Source organism: Vicugna pacos, chromosome 7 (assembly GCF_048564905.1).
Source record: "Vicugna pacos chromosome 7, VicPac4, whole genome shotgun sequence".
Taxonomy (NCBI): Eukaryota; Metazoa; Chordata; class Mammalia; order Artiodactyla; family Camelidae; genus Vicugna; species Vicugna pacos.
This window is the reverse complement of record NC_132993.1, coordinates 5,920,545-5,931,635: the sequence shown is the minus strand read 5'-3', so window position 1 is coordinate 5,931,635 and position 11,091 is coordinate 5,920,545. Positions and strand designations below refer to the sequence as shown.

The following is an 11,091-nucleotide window of genomic DNA, read 5'->3' as shown; positions in this document are numbered from 1 at the left end:
TGAGTAGAGAAAGTTTCTGGGGGTCAAAATTGGGGGGGAGGAATCTATGTGGAGGAAGAGTGCCAAAAGATGCTAATTTGCTGGAAGGTAAGATTTCCATATCTCCAGAACTTTCTGAGAATCAGTGGAAATTTCAGAGCAGTGAGTGTGGACATTTCAACACAGGTGAAAAGGTTTTTATTAGGCACATCTAATAAGCAAGGGGGTATAGCTCAGGGGTAGAGCATTTGACTGCAGATCAAGAGGTCCCTGGTTCAAATCCAGGTGCCCCCTGAGATAATTTTGATTTTAGGACTTATACCAAGTGGCCCCTTGAGGTTGGCTCTTCTTAGTTAGTGAGGGAGGTGGGGGCAGAAAGGAAGCTGGTCTAGGTCACCTCCTGGGCTGGGGCAATGGAAAGTCCCAGAACCTGAAATGTGGTTCTAGCAAAGACCATGTGGTTAAGGTGATATGTGGACTCAAGGCTCACGGAAGCGTTAGAACCCCCTGGAACTGTGGGAATGTAAACATACACATTTCCTGGGCCCCCCTTCCAGAGACCTGGACTTGTTGGGCCGTCTTCTTGTTCATCCATCCACATCACAGGACACCAGATGGTTTTCCCGGGTGCCACATTTAGCAGCTGTGTCCTGGGTCACTCTAAACGCCCCTCTGGGAGAACAGCAGTGGCTTTAGATGCCTTGCCATGAACCGGCTGGCGGGGTGGGGGGAAGCCTGCGGGGCTGCCGGGTGGGATGGGGTCCCGGCATCGGGGGAGGGTTTAGCTGGCAGTGGAGCTGTCCTCATGGGCTGACGGAAAATAAACAGAGGTGTTGATGCGGCCACACGGGTGCTTACCAGACAGGTATAACAAGTGAGGGGCCTGTGTGGTTGAACCACACTGACCCCATTTTGTCAGCTCCAACTCAGGCCCGCAGTCCCACCCCTGCCCCTTCTGCAGTGACTGACTTTTAGCCCACTCACAAGGAACGTGCCCAAGACAGGTAAGTTCCCTATCAACTCTGACCCTTGCCTTCAGCTGATACAGATGCCTTTTGCTGACACAGATGGTTAACGGTCTGCATAATGGTCATGAGATGGGGGGCTGGGCACAGGGGACTGGTTCCCGACAGTGCTTCTCCCGTGGTAGTCAGATTCTATCTTTAGCTTTGGCCCCTTCAAATCCCCTGTACCCCTGTCGGCAGCACAGAGTCCAGCTGCAGATGCTTCTGGATCGCTGCCCACCAGATCCTATCCGGACATAAGGAATCCACAATAAACTTCGTATTTGTACTTATGGAGTTGCCTGCTTCCTTATTCAGTCTTAAAAGTCCTTCTCAGTTCGGGGAATATTATTCAATATCTCCACCTTCCAACAACCTGCTTTCAGTTTTCTACTAATTGAAGAAATGCCTTTTCACCTCTGGGTCCGATGGAATTGAGCCTTCCTAGGGCAGAGGAGAGGATGCACTGGATCTTTGCCAGGAAGCCTCTAGCTTCTTGTAGCCCCAGGTGAACTTCCCCAGGGCTGACCACCCCCCTGTCCCCACCCCCCACCATGAACACTTATCTGTAGAGCCTTGCAGATATCCCTTTTCCTGTGAACATGTCCTGTCTCTACAACACATAGGCACCGCCGTAGGGGGAAAGGGGAGCTTTGATGCCTCCTGTATGCTCCTCCTGTTACCAAGCAGAGGGCCACGTTGCAGAAGGCCCCCAGGGCTCCAGTCGCATGGTCCTGAGCTGCTTCCGCAGGGTTTGCACAGAGTGAAGGGACTAAAGACAGGGTAGTGAGGGGGCTGTTAAGGGGAGCACGCTGACTGTCGGGGACTGGCTGCAAGTCACTTTCAGCCATGAGGCCCTGTGCCATGCCCAGGGCTACTTCCCTGCCCCCTGTATTCAGGCAGGGACCTCAGTCACGTGCCTTGAAGAGGGACCCTGGAAATGCACTGTAGGATGTCTGCTTCCAATCTGAGCAGCAGAGACTCGCTCACCCATGGGGTGAATGAGTTGCAACATGTTTTCTCAGGAAGATAAACCAGGTGACCTGCCTTTAGAGAGTCTTTCAGTGCTAACCATTGTATATTGGAGGAAGGCTGGCAAAGGCAGTGGTTTCTGTTCTGTTCTAATTGGTGCTTAGTTATTCTTTGTGGCAGCATCTGGATGGTGGACCAGTTGTCTCTTGAGGGCACTCTTATTTCAAGTCAATAAACCTACATCATGACCACGTGGGGGCGCTTCTAGCCAATTCACCCCTGCATCAGATTTCAGTGTGTGAGTTTAGTCCCTGCTTTATTTCACTTGAAATTCTTATTTTGGGAAGCCTCTCAATCCACACAACCTCTCCAAACACTCACAAACAAAAAAGGCAAAAATATGAAGCCAGTCCTGCATAATCCCTGGCAGGTTTTACCTTCCAAAACAAGGGAATAATAATAGCCAACAAAAATATAATTGTAGCTGCAGTGTTAACTTACATAAAATATTAGCCCAAGAAACATAAGGTTATCACTAATTTCAGGGAAATTAAAAAGGTCCAGGTTAGGGATTGGGATGTTCACCAACTTCCCCAGCTGCTCCCAGTTTTAGGCACAGATGCACAGCCTGGAGAGGCACCTTACAGAGTAGGTACTGCGTGTGTCCCCGAAGAGGCTGGGCAGGATCTCTTCCATTTGCTGTTTTGTAGTGCGGAACAAGAGAAAAACAGGCAAGTGAATTCTACAGGCCCTTCCAGTAGTAATCATCAGCTCCTCTGGGCTGCTGCCGTCATCACAGACTGAGGAAGAGGGGGAGATGCAGGCCTGTGAAGGGATAGGGTGATGGGACTCTGGGACCCGAGGGAAGACCTCTTAGGGCTGAGTCTGTGGAGGAATAAGCTACGGGTCTTACCAGCTCTCTAGAAATAAGTAGAAACATTCAGTATGTTATAGGAGTCCTGGGTGTGACTAGGCAGGTAAAAGGTGGTTATTAGACACCTATAGCAGGAAAGGGGGTATAGCTCAGGGGTAGAGCATTTGACTGCAGATCAAGAGGTCCCTGGTTCAAATCCGGGTGCCCCCTGTCCTACTGTTTTCTATTAATGGAAGCAGTTACTCTTTCCATTTTCCTGCCTCCATGCCAATTAGGACCCTCCCTGAAACTGGAAGCTATGGGTCAGCCCTTGTAGAACAGCAATCTGGGTGGAGAGCTTCCTCTCATGTCTTCCTGCACTAATACTCTGGGTATCCCTTCTCTTCATGGCATCTGGATTTTTAAAATTTTATCTGTATCTCATTTCTCCAACTCTGTTGGATCCTCGAAGAGAAGGCAGGGACTCTGATGCAGACTGCTGGGCTTTTTCAGGGCAGATCAGAGAGCTGTAGAGAAGCTGACTTCCCAGGAACAGACAAAAAATGGTAACCCTAAATTATCACCCTCCCCTCTCCTTCCCACCAAAACAGTTTGGCACAGTGCAGTGGGGTCAGACCTCCGAAGACCAAGGGCTGGGAGCCCAGGTAGTGGCATGTGGGTAGTTTCGCAGACCTTTGGCCAGCTCTTGCGCTAAACCAAAAAGGCAAAGAGAAACAGGATGGGGGATTGAGAGGCAGCATCTCTCCTTTTCTCCCCATTGATGACCCCACCCAGGGACGGAGGCCTGGAAAGCTGCAGACCTGAAGGAAGATGTCTTACTATGAGCCAGGTCTGGCAGCTTCCAAAAACTCAGTCCTAGAGGAGAGCTATAACTTGATTTTGCAGAACTGAGTGTTACCACACAGATGAAAGGTGTTAATTAAATAACACTAGCATCACTGGGGGTATAGCTCAGGGGTAGAGCATTTGACTGCAGATCAAGAGGTCCCTGGTTCAAATCCAGGTGCCCCCTACTTTATTATGTGCTATTTTGTAGTTATAATTAGGCACACGCACCTTACATGGGCCCCAGTGAAGATTAGGAAATCCCCATTTGTTGGAGTTTGTAGGAACAACCCTAGAGCCACTCTCTCAGGCTGGCATGATATTTGGCCATGTGATGTCCCTGGGTGTGTATGGGGCTTACCTCCTCAACCCCACTGTAATCACTGAAGGGCAGGAAGGTGCCCCTGACTTAGAATCCCCTACTGCATTAGTCCGGTGCACACACGGTAGTGTCTAGAGACTACCCAGTGGATAGACCATTCACCTGCCTGCACACCCCACCTCCCATCCCATGCTTAAGGAGAAATGGTGCTTAACTTGGTCCTGGGCTGGCCAGTGAGTGCCGAGGTGCATTTCTGAATTCCCAGGCTCCTCACTGGCAGCCTCAGGTTTGAGGGGTGGGGGCTGAGGTCCCACAAGGCTGTGCTAACAGGACAAGTACAACGTGTAGATGAAGACTTGAAGCAGGCTGAGGGTTTCAGAAGAGCTGCAGGCTTCTACAGTCTTCCTTTGCCATGCTCTGGAGCTGCAAAGGTAAGTCATTCCTTGCACACATCTGATTGCAAAAGGAACCCCTCGAAAGTTCCTGTGGGACATCTGGTTTTGATTCCAAGGGTCAGAGCCTGCCACATGCTCGCTGGGGTGAGTTGGAGACTGCCACCTTGGATAAGTCACTCAACCTCTCTTGTGCCTCTGTGCCTGCATCTGTAAGATGGTGGATAATAATAGTACTGCCTCATAGGTTTTCTGGTGACACCAGAAAGCACTTAGAACAATACCTAGTACCCAACTGTCAGTTGTTATTACCAGCTGCAAAATCCCCCCTCAGTCAATGAACAGACGGGGGCTGTGTGACTCCTTTCATTGTTAAACTATCTGATTTTGGAGAGTGTCTGCTAAAGGCAATGATTTCGGTCTCAGTGGATGTTGAGTTATTCTTCCAGTGGACGTGAAACACCAGGACCAATGTCCTCTGGAGAAGGTCAGGAGCCAGGCCACCAGGGTGGAGGACCTGTCCCTCTGTTCCCAGAGGCAGAGATGCTGTGATCAGGTATAAGTCAATTCCCAACTAGGAAGGGCATTCACAGGGCTTCTTACATGACTTGATTTTTTCAGTCGCTAAAGAACTGTTCCCACAAAGTTCAGTTTATGTAACAAGAACCCTGAGTCTATGTTAACTTCACACGATTTGAATGAAACAGCCCCTATCTGTCTGAGGAGGCGAAGGCTAGTGAAAGATGAATTTCACCCTCTGTGACTTCCTTTAAACATTAAGAGAACAGGATCGTGGAGGGGGGCAGGGTGGGTTTGCCTGACTTCACCTATTCCCCTTGAACAGGGAGGCCCAGTAGTTTTAATGGGGAAAGCAGAATCTCCCTGCGCCTGATGAAGAGGAAGGAAGCAAGGAGAACCCCTCCTCGGTGTGATCCCGGATTCCCAAGGCCCGGGATGTTCGGCATTTCTCAGCAGGAACTATTTCTGCAGAGGCTCAGGGTGGAGGTGCCCGGTGTGTCTGGGAGGCAGAACACTTCACACTCACTTAGGACCCTGAGGGCCTGGGCATGTTTGAGGAGAGACCAGAGGAGGTTGGCTGTGGGGCCCCATGTGCGCTGCTCAGGATCACTGCCTCGCGCAGTGACAGGTCCCAGGCCACACTCCCTCCTCTGTGCCTCCCACACCACCCAGTCAACTACAATGAACCTCCAGGACCCCCTGAGTTTGTCTTTTCCTCTTTTTGCTGCTCTTTCTCCCATTTCCAGTCCAAGGAACTCAGGGGCTCCTGCAGGCCTTCTGAGTCTCTGAGGGCACTGGAATAAAGGCTGGTGTCTCAAACAGAGCCCCTACCTCCCTGGGGAGAGCCATGGAATTGGAGCTGAAGAGGCTGTGCACCGCTGAGTCAGATGAGGCCTCGGAACGGGAATCGTGCCTCCGTCCACAAGGTTCCTGATCTACATCACTCTTACCCGTTTACGTGGGTAGAGGGACCCAGACATTTAACTACAGTTTAATGAGTAAAATTAAGAGTAAGTAGTGGGCATGGAGTTATGAACCAGCATCTCTTAGTCTGCAGCCTCATGACTAGCTCTAAGCTATTACACACCCTGTCACCCAACAGATGAACACACAACTGGTACCTCTGCAGTGCTGAAGCCACAACCCTGGCTTTGTGATCCTCAAATCAGCAGGCTTGGCCTGCAGGCAGCAGGCAGGCTGCCCACTGAGGATGGTCTCTTCCTGCGGCATGTCCCATTTGTCTCATGGCCACATAAGTCCACGGGGAGCCCTCTGTCTGCAGCCCTGCAGTCTCCACTCCCCCATGTCTCTCTCTGTGGTCGAGAACAAGATCCCAGAGACCTATGTGCCCCACAGTTAAATCCCTCAGATGCTTATTGTGCTGAGCAAGAAGCCAGTAAAGCAATGAAAGGTAGGAGCCTGACCAGATTGGGAAGGTGAGAATTATCCAGAACCGTAGTAATAACAGCTAGTCATATCTGAGCGGTTACTATAGATCAGAAACTGCCCTAAGGATATTATCTTATTCAATCCCCATATCAACTGATATTTCCCCCAATTTACAGATGAGGAACTAAGGCTCCGAGAGTTTTTGGAACTTCCCTGAAGTCACACAGTCTTCTCTGCCTGTGGCCAAGAAGCCATGTGGTGTTGTGACTTCTCCTTTCTGAATATCAATAAAATTCAATTTAGAGTTTCTATTATACATGTAATGCCACAACCACAGTAAAAAGACATAGAATGTCACTGCATTTTAGAAAACCAACTATATGTTGTTCACAGGAGATAAATATGAAACAGAAGGATACAGACATATTAAAAATAAAAGAACACAAAAGGATACACCTATGACAACTACGTATGGTGCAGCTGTATTAATACCAGCCTAAATACTGTTTGAGGTAAAAGCATTACCAGGGATAAAGAAAGTCATTCTGTAGTGATAAAAAGTTCAATCCACCAGGAAGGCATTGCAATTCTAAATTTGATGCACCTAATAACAAAGCTTCAAGACATATTAAGCAGAAATTAGCAGATAAAAAGGAGAAGTGGTCAAACATCCATTCACGTGAGAGATCTTAAAAACCCTCTTGTGAGTTGACAGAACAAGCAGATATACTATCAGAAGGATATAGATTTGAGGAGTATGATTAACAAATTTGACCTAATAAAGAACTTTACATTCAACAATGCAGAACATGCTTTTTTTTAAGCACACATGGAACATTGACAAAAATTGATCATATCCTGAGCATAAAGCAAGTCTTAACAAATTCCAAATAGTATATATTCTGACCAAAAGAAAAATAAGTTAAAAATCAATAACAACAAATAACTAGAAGATCCCCATACATTTGGAAATTTAAAATTATAATTCTAAATAACCCATGGGTCAAAGAAGAAACTACAGTTGAATTAGGAATTAGAAAGTATTTTGAACTAAATGATGATGAAAATACTAGCTATTGAAAGCTGCCAGTTGCAACCATAGCAGTGCTTAGAGGGCAATTTATAGCCTTAATGTATCTACAGTATTATGAAAAGAAAAGGTGAAAATCAACTAACTAAGCATCTATCTCAAAGAGGTGTAAAAGGAACAGTAAAATAAACCTAAGAAAAAATAAAGTAATAAAGATTAATTGATGAATGCATAAATTGATGAAGTAGAAAACAAATATGCAAGAGATAGGGCTGATGAAGCAAATACTGTTCTTTGAAACATAATAAAAATAATAACCCAGACAAGACTGACAAGGTAAAAAGAGAAAACAGTAATAACCAATATAAAGGATTTAAAAGGATACATTATTATGATTTCCAGGACATTAAGAAGATCATAGGATCATATTATGAATGACTTTGTGCCAAGAAAATATAATATTTACATTACAAGGAAAAATTTCTGGAAAAATACAACTTACACAAATAGAGAGGAATCCTTTGTCTGCTAGATGGTCCTAGTTTTCCCTCTTTGAGACTCCACTTTAGTTTAGCAGGACAAAGCTGGTTCAATGGAAAAATACAAGATTTTAGCTGATATAGGTGCTAGCATGCCAACTTACCCAAAATATATAAAGAACTTGCATAAAATAGTAAGAAGAATACAGACAAGTCAACAGAAAAATGAACAAGAGATTTGAGCAGGCACCTCACAAAAGTGGACATCCCAGTACCAATAAGCAAAGGAAAAGATGAAATATGAACTTAGTCTTCAGGGAGATGAAAATTAAACCATAATGAGATACCACTACATTCTCAACAGGTCAGTTAAAATGAAAAAGACTGATGGTGTAAATGTTGATGAGTATGAGGATGGACAGTAACTCATCTCCTACTGGCGTTAATGCCATTTGGTACAACTACTTTAGAAAACTGTCTGGCATTATCAGTTAAAGGTGAAAATAGAACACTGTCTTATCCAGCAAACATATTCCTAGTTATAGACCTCAGAGAGTCTACATGTACCTACAAGAATGTTCATAACAGCGTATCTCTTAATGGGTCCAAATTGGAAACAACTCATATGTCCATCAGCAGTAGGATGGATAAAGAAATCCTGGTATAGTCATACAATGGGATGGTAAACAGGAATAAAAAAGAACAAATTACTGCTAAAGTGGGTAAGTGCAGATGAATCTTATAAACATGAGGTTGGGGGAAGGAAGCCGGACTCAAAGGAATAACTCCTGTATGATTCCAAGTATATGCAATTCAAGAATAGGCAAAACTAATCAGTGATGATAGAATGGTGGTTCTCTCTGGGGGAGAGAGGGTAATTGGGAACCCTCTGAGGGGCCAGAAATTTTCTGTATCTTGATTTGGGTGGTGGTCACCTGGGTGTGTGCACATGTAAAAATCCACCAAGCTATACGTTTTAAGATTTGTGTACTTACGTAAGTTGTACTTCAATAAAAAGTAAATAAAAGGAAATGGTATTAATTACACTCCCCATTTTTAGACTCTTATTTGATTAGTTTTATAGTTTTTCTTAGTTTTTCAAATATATTTGATTTTTTTTGATAGTCTCCTCAATCCAGTTTTCATTTCTCTCTTTTAAGATATTCTTTGATTTATTCAAATAATTTCACACGTGGAGTCTTTGCAGGTCAAGTTCCGATGTTTCTCATTTCTGTTGACTTTCATAAATGTTAGCTAGTTTCCTTGTGTGTTTTTAAAACTTGTTCAGCAAACAGCTACATAGAACTAACTCTGTGCCAGTCCTCTTTCAAGTGCTTTACATGAATTAACTCATTTAATCTACACAACAATCCATCAAGTATAGACTACCATCACTCTCATTTTGCAGATTACGCAGCTGTGGCATAGAGAGGGGAGATGTCTGCCCAAGGGCCTTATAGCCGAGCCAGGACTTGGGTCCAGGCTGTCTGGCTTCAGAGTCTGTGCTGCTGGCCTCCAGCCTACACTGCTTCTCCCAGACTTAAGTTTGTTGAAACCTTTTGCGTGAGAACCCTCTGAGGCTTGTTTCCTGATACATTCCTTCAGGGAGGACTTCTGGCTGACTAGGAGCCTGGGGCGCTACACACTTGAGTCCAACTTAAAATAACTGCCTATGATCTCTAAGGCCAGACGAATGGTGCAAATTCAGGGCCCAAACCCAAGTTCATCGGGCAGAGGCTGCCGGTTCTCAGGGTTGCTTTTCTTTTTTCTGTCTTCTACTTGTTCCCTCCTTAAGAGCTCAGCTCATCCTACATGGTATCTTGAAGCAAGCCTGCCTCTTTTCTGATTCCCCGTCATGTGTGGGGCCTGAGGCTTTGTCCCTGGAGCTGCCCCCTCAGCCTTGTACTAGGGACACTCTCGGCCACCAAACCCAGAGGTGTCCCAGGTCTTCTGTTACTTCAATCCTCACCTTCCAGGCTCCTGCTGCTGCCTAGTCCCTGGCCCCTGGGAATCCTTTGGTTCATCCATCCTTTCCATTTGACCAGGCAGTCCGCCCTACAGCTGATGAGAGAAAGTCAGAGGACTTTAGTGTCATGGTTGTAGAAATGAGCGTTTCCTGGCTGCTCGGCCAGGATCGAAGGGGAGGAGCTGCTGGGCTGCCAAGACCACGAAGGAGAAGCTGGTGGGTAAGGTGGAGAGATTCCAATAGGTGGGAGAGACCGTTTGTAAAAGAGAAAGTTTTCCAGCTCCTGTGACAAGAACAGAAGCAGGGCCTTGGCATGGCTGTGGAGATGGAAGTTTCCAGTCAAAGTAAGTTTATCTGCCAGCTGAGATGGGGCTTTGCCCACGGATCAGAAAGCCTCTGGGTCAAATGTGGTTCTTTTCCAGCAGCATTTCTTGGTCCTTGAATTATGTTAGCTTGGGTCTACTGATGCTCTGGGGGACTCCCACATCTACTCAGCCACCTACTTCTAACTGTCTCTAGGAGTGGCTCCTTCTCCATGATTCTCCATATAGATTAACTGAAGAAGCAGAGGTTGGGATGGTCATACTGCGTCCTAGACTGTAGTTGAGCAGAAAATACCCTGAATCAAATGTTGGCCCCTGAGGGTCAGGCCCTCAGTAAGTGGGTTTGGAGAGACACCTCAATCATGCCGAGTGTCTGTATTTTAGGTGCCCATCATAATGGGCACAGGCATCAGTCCCTGAGGGCCATTCTATAGCCAATGTCAATGCTCTTCCAGGCTGCTGCCCCCACCCTGGGGCTGTAGGCTGGGGGTGGGGGGAGGGCACAGGCTGCAGGGCTTTTGGGGAGAGAGCTGGTTGCTTTTTATGTGGCAGGTTGATGAGCTTCCACTGCAGCAGGCCTGGCGGTTCCCAAGACAGGTCCATCCTGAAGTGTCAACTCGTAGGTTTACAGCTAGTCTGGGTGTGGTCGGACAGATGAAAATCATTAATTAAGTCAGACTATAGCAGAAGGGGGTATAGCTCAGCGGCAGAGCATTTGACTGCAGATCAAGAGGTCCCTGGTTCAAGTCCGGGTGCCCCCTACTGAGTCTTTGACCTTTTCAATTGGTGCTGTATTTCAACCTCTTTCTTATTAGACATTAATGTCAAGTGGTTTTTTTTGTTTGTTTGTTTGTTTTTGGGGAACCAGCAAATGGTGAAGCTTTACTATGGTAGTTGATTGTTCTTAACTCTAAATATAAATTTTAGAATCGCCTGAAGAGTCTATAAACGTGCCATTGCTCAGGCTCCACCCTGGAGAGATTAAATCAGCATATTTGGGGTGGAGCCTAGGTATGG

At 46.3% G+C, this 11,091-nt stretch overlaps 4 non-coding genes across 4 annotated transcripts; all 4 read left to right on the top strand.

The window, feature by feature from the left end:
* The first annotated feature begins 201 nt into the window (after positions 1–201).
* On the top strand, positions 202–273 carry TRNAC-GCA (transfer RNA cysteine (anticodon GCA)). The gene has a single exon. It is a non-coding gene; the product is annotated as a tRNA-Cys (tRNA).
* Positions 274–2,967: 2,694 nt separating this feature from the next.
* On the top strand, positions 2,968–3,039 carry TRNAC-GCA (transfer RNA cysteine (anticodon GCA)). The gene has a single exon. It is a non-coding gene; the product is annotated as a tRNA-Cys (tRNA).
* Positions 3,040–3,769: 730 nt separating this feature from the next.
* Positions 3,770–3,841, top strand: TRNAC-GCA (transfer RNA cysteine (anticodon GCA)). Its single transcript has one exon. It is a non-coding gene; the product is annotated as a tRNA-Cys (tRNA).
* Positions 3,842–10,763: 6,922 nt separating this feature from the next.
* Positions 10,764–10,835, top strand: TRNAC-GCA (transfer RNA cysteine (anticodon GCA)). Its single transcript has one exon. It is a non-coding gene; the product is annotated as a tRNA-Cys (tRNA).
* Positions 10,836–11,091: the final 256 nt, after the last annotated feature.